The sequence below is a fragment of the Bos taurus genome, chromosome 2 (assembly GCF_002263795.3).
Source record: "Bos taurus isolate L1 Dominette 01449 registration number 42190680 breed Hereford chromosome 2, ARS-UCD2.0, whole genome shotgun sequence".
Classification (NCBI taxonomy): domain Eukaryota; kingdom Metazoa; phylum Chordata; class Mammalia; order Artiodactyla; family Bovidae; genus Bos; species Bos taurus.
The window spans coordinates 129,571,220-129,585,248 of NC_037329.1; positions in this window are offsets into that span (position 1 = coordinate 129,571,220).

A 14,029-nucleotide genomic window follows, 5' to 3' on the forward strand; every position below is an offset into this window, starting at 1 on the left:
AAAATTTACAGTGACAAGAATACCCTATACACTGAAATGTGTTAAAATAGCAAGAAAAATAGCAGTCACCAGCAGTGATCAGAGCAGTTTCAGTCCAGCAGGTGAGGATGGGTGTGTCCTTATTCTAAAGAAGAAAGAGAAAAATGTTGCTTGAACTAAAGAGTCATTTCTGCCCTATAGCTGTGGGTAAGGGCAGCCTATGGACGTGATGGGAGTAGTGATGGCTGATCATAAAGTCAGAACGTCAGTGTTGGAAAGAGCCTTAAAACCATTTAGTTTAGCTGTTCTTAATCTCTTTGAGGATACATCTCTTCTCAGTATTTGATGAAAGCTGTGAACAATTTCTCTTTCAAAATGCACATACAATATTAGGTACAAATGTATTTACCTAAAAATTCAGTAGTTATTCTGTAGATTATGAAAAATCATCTTCAGAAAAGGGGGGTTCAGAAATTTATTCATGGATCCTAGGCCTACTCAATTTCATTTTTCCATAAACTTGCAATTTAAAGAAGAAAGTGATTTTTTTACACTCTTAGAACAAACAGAAGTGTGATCTTTTTCACTATGAGGGCACCCACAGCTAGATTTTGCTTTACTCTGATGCTTCTCTGAAGGTTCAACAATCAGTGATCAGTCATCAGGCAAGAGTTTATGTATTCAGCCAAGAAGGACCATCTCAGAGTCTTTCCTTTCCCCTCCCAGTAAAAAAGGACTGTGATGCTTACCTCAAACTGTTACCATGTTAAAGAATAGTCTTTAGTTGCAGGCTTTTGATGTCACTGCTTTCTCTCCCCCTCCTCTTTGGCCATGCCACACCGTGTGGAATCTTAGTTCCCCACAACCAGGGATCAAACCTGTGCCCCCTGCATTGGAAGCACGGAATCCTAACCACTGGCCCACCAGGGAAGCCCCTAGTTACCATTTGTGAAATGACTAACACTTTTAAAGAAATAGAAGTTAATGCTTCCACGGCTATCCCAGTAAAGGTGACCTGGCACCCAACAAAGAGCGTTCCCAACCTTATAGGTGAATCAGTAAGTTTACTTCCTGGCAAATCCCAAACTCTTAGATATTTGAGGACTCAAGAAGAGGGGAATTTACCTAAATTTAAAGCCCAATCTGAGATTCCTTTTGAAAATTTGAAACAAATTGATAAGATCTGGTAAAAGAGCATTCTCGCTGCACCTGTGTACATAATCAAGCCAAACTGAATGAGACCAATTTTATTCTGTGATCAAGAATAATCTTTCTTTGAAATTATATTTTTTATTAAAGGAGGTATATAAGTTTCCTATTGCTGCTGTAACAAATTATCACAAACTTGGTATCTTAAAACAATATAGATGTATTACCCTACAGTTCTGGAAGTCAGAAGCTCCAAAATGGGTCTCATGGGGCTAAAATCAAGTTGTCAGTAGGACTGTGTTCCTTCTGGAGGCTCTGGAGGAAAAGTCATTTCCTTGCCTTTTCCAGGTTCCAGAGTCTGCCTGCATTCCTTGGCTCATGGTCCTCTTCCATCTTCAAAGCCAGCAATGGCTGTCGAGTCTTTCTCATGATGCCAGCTCTGTGTTCTGACTCTGGCCTCCTTCTTCCATGTTTAAGAACCCCTTATGGGGACTTCCGTAGTTGTCCAGTAGCTCAGACTCTGAGCTCCCAATGTAGACGGCCCAAGTTTGATTCCTTGTCGGGGAACTGTTTTCCATAAACTGAAACTAAAGATTCCACATGTAGCAACTAAGACCTGGGGCAACCAAATAAATAAAAATGCTTTTTCAAAAGAAAAAAGAACACTTGGGATTACACTGGACTCACCCACATAATCCAGGGTAGCCTTCTCATCTCAGAATCATCTGATTAACAACTTTAATTCCCCTCTGCTGTTACACAATATACCTGTTCACAGGTTCCAGGGATTAGAATATGCACATATATGGAGGGGGGCATTATTCTGCCTACCAAATTGAGAGACTATAGAGAAAAACATGCTTCAGTGGAAAACAGCTTTGTCTAGAGCAAGCATTGGCAAAATATTACATATTGAGCAAATCCAATAAGCACCTGCTTTCATATCCCTTGAGTGGATTTTACATTTTCAAAGGGTTGAAAAAAATTAAAAGAATATTTTGTGACATGTGAAAACTACATGCTATCCCAATTTTACTGCCCTGAGTTGGGTTTTATTGGAACACAGCAGGCTTATTGGGGTCTTATCTACAGCTATTTTCACACCTGAAGAACAGAATTGAATAGTTGAAACAAGACCATATGGCCCACAAAGTCTAAAATATTTACTACCTGGCCATTAACAGTAAAAGCTGACGCTGGTCTGGTGCACAGCTTTCCATGCTGTCTAGCTGGAAATTCTAGCTTTTTATTGCCTTTGAACTACTTTATAGCTCTGTAAATAGTAGAGAACTGAGAGCAAAGTGAAATAGTTCTGGTCTATGGTTGACACATGCAAGTTCTGTCTGGCCAACACTCCATGGACTTTACTCCTGTCCTGCGGAAGAAGCTGGTTTGTCTTCCATTTGGGCATTTATGTCAATATTCCTGATCAATAAATGTGTCCTTTGGATTCTCCTTTAAACTAGTTGTAACATCTTACCAGTGCCTTCACTGATAATGAGTTAAATGAAATCTCTAACGTGTTCATTTTATACCTAGATGCCCATTATGATTTTACCCTTTTTTGAAAATAATCCTTTAATAATCCTTTAACTCTTCAGTGAGGGATGCAAAGATGCATGAGACGCAGTCTCAGCCGCTCCAAATCCAGGCTCTGCCTGGCCCCTGCTTTGGCCCTAAAGTTCCCAAAGTTTCCAGAGATACCACAGAAATCATTCTGCTTTGGGGCCTATTTTGTGATATAGCTGGGCTTCCCAGGTGGCGCTAGAGGTAAAGAATCCATCTGCCCAGATAAGAGACTTAAGAAATGTGGGTTTGATCCGTGGGCCAAGAAAATTCCCCGGAGAAGGGAATGGCTACCCACTTCAGTATTCTGGCTTGGAGAATCCCATGGACAGAGGAGACTTGTAGGCTATATTGCATACCATCCATGGGGTCTCAAAGAGTGGGATACAACTGGGCACCTGAGCACTGGTGATATAGCCAACACCAGGACTCAAGGGCCTGTACAAGGGAGGCACACAGAGCAGCATGGACAGAGACTATTAATCTTTGGGCTGTGCCGCATGGCATGTGGGATCCACCCCAGCCCCTTGACCGTGGAGTGAACCTGTGCCCCCCGGCCTTGGCAGGGCAGCAGCTTAACCACTGGACCATCAGCAAAGTCCCCCAGGAGAGGGCGATTTTAGACCATCTTGAGGATCCTTTTGGACCACTGCAGCCAGTCTGGAGTGCTCTCAGAGTGTTGGCATTTGGGGAAGAAGTCTTCAGCCTGGCACATCGCACTGAGAAAGCCCGTGTCTTGTTTAACACACTTCAGTGGTTTCCCATTGCTGTTTAACAAGTGTCTGCCTTGACTTATGAAACCTTGCCTGGCCTGGCCCCTACTTCTCCTTCTCCAGCCTCTTCTTTTCTGAACTCCAGTCACTCTGGTCCTTCTCAAGCCTGCGCTCCCCCAAACCACAGAGCGTTTGCCCGTGCTATTCTTTCTGTCTGAAATGATTTTTTTCTCACTCCCATTACAAGGCTCTTTACCTTGTTAATTTCTACTTCTCTTTCAAGCCTTAGCTCTTGCCTGATCTCTTGGAGCCTGAGGTGACCGTTTCCCCTGTGATATGTTTCCTGGGTAACTCCACACGTGTGTGTGCTCAGTCATTCAGTCGTGTCCGACTCTGTGACCCCGTGGACGGTAGCCCCCCAGTATCCTCTGTCCATGGGATTTCCCAGGCAAGAATACTGGAGTGGATCGTCATTTCCTTCTCCAGAGACTCTTCCTGATCCAGGAATCCAACTCGAGTCTCTTGCGGCTCCTGCATTGGCAGGCAGATTCTTTACCATTGTGCCACCTGGGAATCCCAGGGAAACCCTAGCCTAGCACAAAACTTGGCCCAAAGGAGGGGCTCTCTGGATGTTTAATGAGTGAGTGAATGAGAGCGAGTCATCCAGCTTTCTGAGTGTGTTCCTTTTGAATGCACCCCAAAATGATCTCAAAGATATTATTTGAGGCATGAGTGTTGAAAAGGGGGGAAAAAAACCTGTAGGACTGGAACTAGATGATTGCCTGATGTTTCTGGAATGTAAGTAGATGTATTGGGACATACTGGAGAGGGCCTCCCCTGCGTGAGGATTCCTGCACATGTTCCTGCATGTGAAAGCCAGAAAACCCTGTGCCAGCAACACTAGAAGAGAAATCAATTCTCACCAGCAACTGTAAAAGTGCCTGTAAAAAGGCCAGAGCCCTGGGGGAATTTGGGAAGGGAAGCAGCCAGGGGGAGACCGAGGGAGAAGAGGGTGGGGAGACTTTGCCTTCCATCCCAGCCCTCAGGAAAGCTCAGCCCCCCAAGGCTACATCACCACCAAGGGCCCCTCACTTTAGCACATCTTGATAGCTATCTTACCTTTACCCCCATCCCCTCAACATCTAGTCTGCCTCCAGCTCAGATCCTTGCCCTGAAAAATCTTAAATTCCGTGTGCTCTTCCCATACTCAGTCTCTTTGTCCCACATACAGTCCTGTCTCTCCTGTGTGACTGCAAAAGGGTGATGTCACATCTCTTTGGCTCAGACCACCCCCTCCCCTTTGCAAATAGAGCTCCACAGCAGACACTGAACTAGCCTCAGGATGATCATGATAGTGGCTCACATCTGTACACACTTGCAAGTCACCCAGGACCTCATTTTGATTCTTTGAGCCCATTTGGCAGATAAAGGAACAGATTCAGAGAAGGAGGGCTGTGGGAGGGTCAAGTAAGTGATAAGGACAGGACTTCATTCTGAATTGAAACTGTATACTCATAGGACTTCCCCAGTAGCCCAGTGGCTAAGACTTTGCACTCCCAGTGCAGGGGGCCAGGGTTTGATCCCTGGTCAGGGAACGAGATCCTGCATACCTCAACGAAAGATCTTGCCTCAAAAAAGATGGACGATCCCAAGTGCTGCAACTTAAGCCTGGTGCAGCCAAAGTAAAAAAAAAAAAAAAAGAATTATGCTGCCTAGCACATTATGTGGAGAAGGAAATGGCAACCCACTCCAGTATTCTTGCTTGGAAAATCCCATGGACGGAGGAGCCTTGGCAGGCTACAGTCCATGGGGTTGCAAAGAGTCAGACACGACTGAGCAACTTCACTAGCACATAATGGGTATGTGTATGGAATAAAATATGAGCACATGGATTAAGATATGATTACTTATACCATCACTCACTTTACAAGTGAGGAAACTGAGGCCTAGAAGGCTAAATTGCCTTGATAGCAAAACTAGGACTTGGATTTGGAACTTCTGGTTCTTAGCTCAAAGCTAAGAAAGGCTCTACAAGACTTCTGATTCTTAAGTCGAAGCCTAAAGGTCTAGAGATTTCCTCTCCATACCCAACTTCTTTCTCGTATAGTAGAGCTGGGACACATGAACTTTTAAAGAGGTTTCCGTCTAAAATGGCAACTGTTTTAAAGCGTTTAATAAAGTTATGTTTGAGAAAGCAACCCAAGCGTCCACTGATACATGATTGGATAAGCAATGTGTAGTGTATACATACAGTGGGATATCTCAGCCCCCTTCTGTGGGAGGACAGAGGTTGGGGCTGGATATATCCTGGAAACTGGCCTAGAACAGGTTTTCCCCAAATCGGTTTTTTGGGGCTCCATGCTTCATTCATCCTAAATGCAGCAAAGACTAAACAAAAGCTCCATCATAGTGTTGTGCTTGGGAGAGAAGGTAAGGAATAAAGCAGCATTAAAGGTGAACTCAAGGCTGTATATTGTCACTCTGCTTATTTAACTTATATGCAGAGTACATCATGAGAAATGCTGGGCTGGAAGAAGCACAAGCTGGAATCAAGATTGCCAAGAGAAATATCGATAACTTCAGATATGCAGATGACACCACCCTTATGGCAGAAAATGAAGAACTAAGAGCCTCTTGATGAAAGTGAAAGAGGAGAGTGAAAAAGTTGGCTTAAAGCTCAACATTCAGAAAACGAAGATCATGGCATCTGGTCCCATCACTTCATGGGAAATAGATGGGGAAACAGTGGCTGACTTTATTTTTCTGGGCTCCAAAATCACTGCAGATGGTGACTGCAGCCATGAAATTAAAAGACACTTGTTCTTTGGAAGGAAAGCTATGACCATCCTAGACAGCATATTAAAAGGCAGAGACATTGCCAACAAAGGTCCATCTAGTAAAAGCTATGGTTTTTCCAGTGGTCATGTATGGATGTGAGAGTTGGACTATAAAGAAAGCTGAGCACAGAAGAATTAATGCTTTTGAACTGTGGTGTTGGAGAAGACTCTTGAGAGTCCCTTGGAATACAAGAGCATCCAACCAGTCCATTCCAAAGGAGATCAGTCCTGGTGTTCATTGGAAGGACTGATGCTGAAGCTGAAACTCCAATACTTTGGCCATCTGATGCGAAGAGCTGACTCATTGGAAAAGACCCTGATGCTGGCAAAGACTGAAGGTGGGAGGAGAAGGGGACAACAGAGGATGAGATGGTTGGATGGCCATCACCGTCTCCATGGACATGAGTTTGAGCAAGCTCCGGGAGTTGATGACAGGGAAGCCTGACGTGCTGCAATCCATGGGGTTGCAAAGAGTCGGATATGGCTGAGCGACGGAAAAACAACAACATGCCCAGGAGTGGGATTACTGGATCATATGGTAGCTCTGTTTTTAATTTTTTATGGAACGTCCACACTGTTCTTCGCAGTTGCTGCACCAATTTACATTCTCCACCGACGTGTATGAGGATCCCCTCCTCCACGAGCTCACCAACTTTTGTTGTCTATGTTCTTTTTGATGATAGCTATCCTAACATGCACGAGGTGATACCTCATTGTGGTTTTGACTTGCCTGTCTCTGTTAGAAATGTTACCCTTCATTTCTTCTCTTTCTTTGCCTTTTCTCTTTTGGCTGCCAGGGCATGACTTACAGGATCTTAGTTCCCCTGACCAGGGATTTAACCCGGGCCCTTGGCAGTCCTAACCATTGGACTGCCAGAGAATTCCCTGAGCATCTTTTCCTGTGCCTGTTGACCATCTATATGTCTTCTTTGGAAAACATATCTATTCGACTCTTCTGCTCATTTTTTGATTGCGTCGTTTGTGTATTTTGATATTGAGTTGTTGGAGTTGTTGATCATATTTTGGATATTAACCCCTTGTCAGTCACATTATTTGCAAATACTCTCTTCCATTCTCTAGGTTGCATTTTCATTTTGTTGGTGGTTTCCTTTGCTCTGCAAAAGCTTTTAAGTTTAATTAACTACCATTTGTTTACATTTGCTTTTACTTCTTGTGCCTTTGGAGACTGATCCAAGAAAATGTTGCAACGATTTATGTCAAAGAGCGTTCCACCCATGTTCTCTTCTAGGAGTTGTGTGGTTTCAGGTCTTTCATTTTGGTCTTTAAACCTGTTTTAAGGGTTTTTTTGTATATGATGTGAGGAAACGTTCTAACCTCATTATTTAAAGTGTCACAGTCCAGTTTTCCCAGCACTGCTTGTGGAAGAGACTGTCTTTTCTCCATTTTATATTCTTGCCTCCTTTGTCATAGATTAAATGATCATAGGGACTTCTGGACTTCCCTGGTGGTCCAGTGGTTAAGAATTCACCTGCCAGTGCAGAGGACATGAGTTCAGTTCCTGGTGGAGGAACTAAGATCATGCCATGGGAGAGCTAAGGCCATGCATCACAACTACTGAACTTGCATTCTAGAGCCTGCGCGCGGCAACTCCTGAAGCCTGCATGCCCTAGAGCCTGTGCTCTGCAACGAGAGCAGCCACCACCATGAGAAGCCCACGCACCACAACTAGAGAAAGCCCGTGGGCAGCAGGGAAGACCCCGAGCAGCCAAACATAAATAAATATAATTTTAAAAAAGGATCAAAAAAAAAAAAAAGGATCATAGGTATGTGGGTTCAATATTTATGTATGTAGGTATGGATGTGAGAGTTGGACTATAAAGAAGGCTGAGCGCTGAAGAATTGATGCTTTTGAACTGTGGTGTTGAAGAAGACTCTTGAGAGTCCCTTGGACTGCAAGGACATCCAACCAGTCCATTCTAAAGGAGCTCAGTCCTGGGTGTTCATTGGAAGGACTGATGTTGAAGCTGAAACTCCAATACTTTGGCCACCTGATCCAAAGAGCTGACTCATTGGAAAAGACCCTGGTGGCTGGGAAAGATTGAGGGCAGGAGGAGAAGGGGATGACAGAGGATGAGATGGTTGGATGGCATCACCGATTCAGTGGACATGGGTTTGAGTGGACCGCGGGAGTTGGTGATGGACAGGGAGGCCTGGCATGCTGCAGTTCATGGGGTCGCAAGGAGTCAGACACGACTGAGCAACCGGACTGAACTGATACTCCATTTAAAGTTACTATGGGGGGAACTTCCTTGGTGGTCCAGTGGCTAAGACTGCACTCCCAATGCAGGGGGCCCAGGCTCGATCCCCGGTCAGGGAACTAGATCCCACACACCACAGCTAACACTCAGTGCACTGAAATAAGTAAATCGCTTTTTAAAAGTTATTACAGGGAGTTCCCTGGTGGTCCAGTGGTTAGGACTCTGAACGGTCACTCAGAAGGCCCTGGTCCAATCCCTGACTGAAGGACTAAAATCCCACAAGCCATGTGGGGTGGCTATAAATAAAGAACTAAAGTTCTTAGAAAATGTGGCTATATTTCCCTGTGCTATATATTTTATAAAAATATACCCTTGTTGCTTATTTATTTCCTTTTCTTAAAAATTGTCCCCAGGTGGGGTTCAGGACATACTGCTCCCAACTATTGCACCTTGGCATATTGAATATTTTAAGCTGAAGGATTTGAGAAAATACCAGAAGCAGGAAGGTCATTCTGACCTCCTTCCCTAACCCTTCTTCCCTGAAAGATTCTCCCATAAAACCCTCAATAAGGGGTGCCCTCTCTCTACCCAGAGGAAAGGAGAATCCTTATCTCTGAATAAAAAGGGACGCAAAGAAGAATCCTAACAAACTGGCATGCCAGATATCCCCTGTCATATTTCTACGCAGGTTTTGCCTGGTGGCTAAGGGGTAAAAAAGTCCCCCTGCCAATGCAGAAGACACAGATTCGATCCCTAGGTCGGGAAGATCCCCTGGAAAAGGAAATGGCAACCCACTCAAGTATCCTTGCCTGGGAAATCCCATGGACAGAGGAGCCTGGTGGGCTACAGTCCATGAGGTTGCAAGAGTTGGACACGACCGAGCAACTAACACACAACAACAGCAATTTCTACCCAGCTGCCCACTATTTGTCAAGCCTCACGTGAATAGACGCAGGTCTCTCCCTGTGCATATTGCCTCTGCCTCTGGCTCACCTGGTTCTGCTCCTCAGCCTCAGTTTTCATTCATGTAAATGGGCCTCTCTAGGGTCCCTTCTGCTTTTAACAGTCCATATAAGTCTATGAAAGTCTTTGCCAAACTGAAAAGAACATTAGTCTGACAGCCCATCTGAACGCCTCCCCACTCAGCAGCAAAATGTATTTCTGTCTTGGCATCTAAAATGGAAGCTTAATTGCTGATAAGCGGCTGACAACTGGTAAAGGGGTTGGGGTGGATTAGGAGAGCTCAATCTGTAATGGGCATCAGATGCTGCTCTCAAAAGTTGAGAGTGAAGCCGGGGGCCTGCGGGCGGTGGGGAGAACGCCTGCCTGGCCAGGAACCTGTGGGCCCTGGGAACGGTGGCCCGGTCCTCCACAGCCTCCCGGCAAGAAGTGACAGCAGAGACAATGTGTGCCACTCAGAGGGCACTTGCTGTGCCCCCCTGCACTAACTGCTTTTGTGCATTATCTCGTGTACTGCTCCTGATGACCCTATGGTCATACCTAATGACCCTATGGTCATACCTAATGACGAATATCATTTATTGAGAACATAATTGTGCCAGCTCGATGCTGAGCTTTTCATGTAAAATATCTCATTTCGTCCCCTTACCTCTGTGAGGTAGATACTATTGTTATACCCAAATTACAGTTGGGAAGGGGCTTCCCTGGTGGCTCAGCTGGTAAAGAATCCCCCTGCAATGTAGGAGACCCCGGTTGGATTCCTGGGTTGGGAAGATCCTCTGGAGAAGGGAAAGGCTACCCACTCCAGGATTCTGGCCTGGAGAATTCCACAGACTGTATAGTCCATGGGGTTGCAAAGAGTCAGACATGACTGAGCGACTTTCACTTTCACTTATAGATGAGGAACTAAGGCATAGTTGCCCAAGTCGAGAGTAAGTGGACCTGGGACCTGTATCGATTAACCTGGCTCCAGCGTTCATGCTTTTAACTTCTATACACTTTTTTTTTTTTTTTTTTTTGGTCTTGCAGTGAGGCTTGTGGGATCTTAGTTCCCAGACCGGGGTTTGAACCTGTGCCCTCATCAGTGAAAGCTCTGAGTCCTAACCACTGGACTGCCAAGGAATTCCCAATGCAGACAGTTTCGATAACAATTATTACAGATTCACTTTATCCTAAAATAACTGATTCTAAAGAGACAGCAAGTTCTTAGTTCACAAAAGGACACAGCAATGTAATTGCAAAGGTGAATATTTTTGAGCGTTTCCATGCCACCCACCATTCTAAACAGGGTATGTACCTGATCACTCTGAATCCTTACAATCACACTGTAAGGTAAATACTATGATTAAACCCACTTTTCAGCTGAGTTCACTGCTATCCTCTTCACTTCTGTCCTCTGCTCTCTTTCAGGATTGTTCTGGAGGAGGTGCTATCATTATTATTTCCATTTCATGAATGATGAAACTGAGGCCCAGAGAGGTCAAGGACTGAAGGCTGCGTAGCATTTAAGTGACTGAACCAGGATTCAGTCCCGGGCCACTGCTGGGCATACACACTGAGGAAACCAGAAGGGAAAGAGACACGTGTACCCCAATGTTCATTGCAGCACTGTTTATAATAGCCAGGACATGGAAGCAACCTAGATGCCCATCAGCAGATGAATGGATAAGAAAGCTGTGGTACATATACACAATGGAGTATTACTCAGCCATTAAAAAGAATACATTTGAATCAGTTCTAATGAGATGGATGAAACTGGAACCTATTATACAGAGTGAAGTAAGCCAGAAAGAAAAACACCAATACAGTATACTAACGCATATATATGGAATTTAGAAAGATGGTAACAATAACCCTGTGTACGAGACAGCAAAAGAGACACTGATGTATAGATCAGTCTTATGGACTCTGTGGGAGAGGGAGAGGGTGGGGAGATTTGGGAGAATGACATTGAAACATGTATAATATCATGTATGAAACGAGTCGCCAGTCCAGGTTCAATGCACGATACTGGATGCTTGGGGCTTGTGCACTGGGACGACCCAGAGGGAGGGTATGGGGAGGGAGGAGGGAGGAGGGTTCAGGATGGGGAGCATGGGTATACCTGTGGCAGATTCATTTCGATATTTGGCAAAACTAATACAATATTGTAAAGTTTAAAAATAAAATAAAATTTTAAAAAAATTAAAAAAAAAAACACACAAAGACTACGTTGTTCACCATCACCCCGCATTACCTCTCTGGGTAGGTTACCAGGCAGACGTGGTGTTCCCAGCTCTGTGCTGGGAGCAGCTGGGGAAACACAAGCAGGAAAGAGAAGTTGTGGAAGTGCTGCCAGGCAGGACACAGCTGTCTTTGCTCTGGAATTGTCACTAATTCACTGTGTGGCCTCAGGCAAGTCAGGGCCCCTCTCTGGGCCCCTGAATCCCATCTGTAAATGAGAGTCTTGTATTCTCCGAGTTGTGGCCAGGACATGTCTGGTGACGTGCGAGAAGGATATGAGGGCCTGACAAGGAGCAAAGGAAGAGATGATCCAGCTGCATCAGACTCCCAAGGAGGACAGAGGACCTCCAGGGTGGAGATGCCCCATGGCTTAAGTCAAGGAAGACCCCTATCCTCGTGTCTTCACTTCTTCCCAGAGGACAAAGACCAGGAAAAGGAGTGGTGGGAAGGGGAGGCGTTAGTCTCTTGCCACCACTGTGAGGGTTCCTCAGGTAGTGCTGGTGGTAAAGAGCCCACCCGCCAATGCCAGAGACATAAAAGATGCGAGTTCGATCCCTGGGTAGGGCAGATCCCCTGGAGGAGGGCAGAGCAACCCATTCCAGCATTCTTGCCTGGAGAATCCCATGGACAGAGGAACCTGGAGGGCTACAGTCCAAGGTCAAAGGGAAAAGGGTACAGGTACAGGGTCATTCCATTTTAAGTGTACAATTCAGTACCATTAAATACATTTATGATGCCCTAAAACCATTACCACCATCCATCTCCATAACTCTTGTACAGGTACAAGGTGCAGGAAAAGGGTCGGACACAACTCAGGTGACTTAGCACACATCGCTGTAACAAATTCCCACAAATGTGATGAGAGAAATCTATTTTCTAACGATTCTAGAGGCCAGAAATTTAAATCTAAGTGTGAGGAGTAGTGTTGCTTCATGAGGCTCTAGGGAAGAATATGTTCCTCGTCTTCTCCAGCCCTGGCGGCTGTCAGCATCCCTTGGCTTGTGGCCGCATCTCTCTCTGCTGCACTTGCACATGGCCTGCTCTTCTGTACATCTGTCTTTGTCTCCCTCTACCTTCTCTCTCTCTATATAAATATATTTATATTCTCTCTCTCTATATATATTTTTTCCAAACTGGTGATTTGTGACTTTACTATTAATTCCATTGTTTATGGATACATTTTCCCCATTTTTAACGTCTCTGTATTTTTTATCTTTTGCCCAAAATGCACGGCATGTGGGATCTTAGTTCCCCAACCAGGGATTGAACCAGCACCCCCTGCATGGGAAGCACAGAGTCTTAACCACTGGACCACCACGGAAGCCCTCTTCCCCATTTTTTATTGTGATAAAATACACATAAAATAAAATTCACTTCCTTAACCATTTTAAGTGTACGATTCAGTACCATTAAATACATTTATGATGCCCTAAAACCATTACCGCTGTCCATCTCCATAACTGTTTTCATCTTGTAAAACAAAACTGTGCCCGTTAAACAATGACTCCCCAACCTGCCCTTCTGCCCAGCTCCCAGCAACCACTGTTACACTTTCTACCCAATGTATCCAACTACTCTAAGTATCTCATTTAAGTGGAACTTCATTTGTGACTCGTTTGTTTCACTTAACATAATATCCTCAAGTTCTCTCCATGTTGTAGCATGTGTCAGAACTTCCTTCTTTTTTAAGGCTGAATAATATTCCATGGCATGTTTATATCACATTTTGCTTAGCAATTCAATGCAAGGACACTTGTTTCCACACTACCTATTGTGAGTAATGCTGCTATTCCACTACAAAGTCACTTGTGATTGTATTCAGGGCTCACAGGGACAATCCAGGATGATCTTCTCAAATTCAAAATCCTAAAATTAATTGTATCTGTAACAACCCAGTTTCAAAATCAGGTAACATTTACGGGTTCTGGGGATTAGGATATGAACCTATCTTTGTTGGGGGGGGGGCATTTTCTTGTTCTATTACATTTTCTTATCTTCTTTTTTAGCATTGCTGGGTCTTCGCCGCTGTGCACAGGCTCTTCTCTAGTTGCCACAAGTGACGGGCTAATGTTCGTTGTGCTTTGAGGGCTTCTCACTGTAGAGGCTTCTCTTGTTGCATAGCCCGGGCTCTAGGGTGCGTGGACTTCAGTAGTTGGGGAGAGCAGGCTCAGCTGCCCCCTGACATGTGGAATCGTCCCAGACCAGGGCAGGGATCAAACCCGTGCCTCCACTGGTGGGCAGATTCTTAACCTCTGGACCACAAGGGAAGTCCTGAAGGGCATTTTTCACACGAGGTAAGAGGAGCAAGAAAGAAGCACAAGGTAAGAGGAGCCAGAAAGAGGGACAAATGAAAGCTGGGGGCGGGGGGTCTACCTGAGTGGTG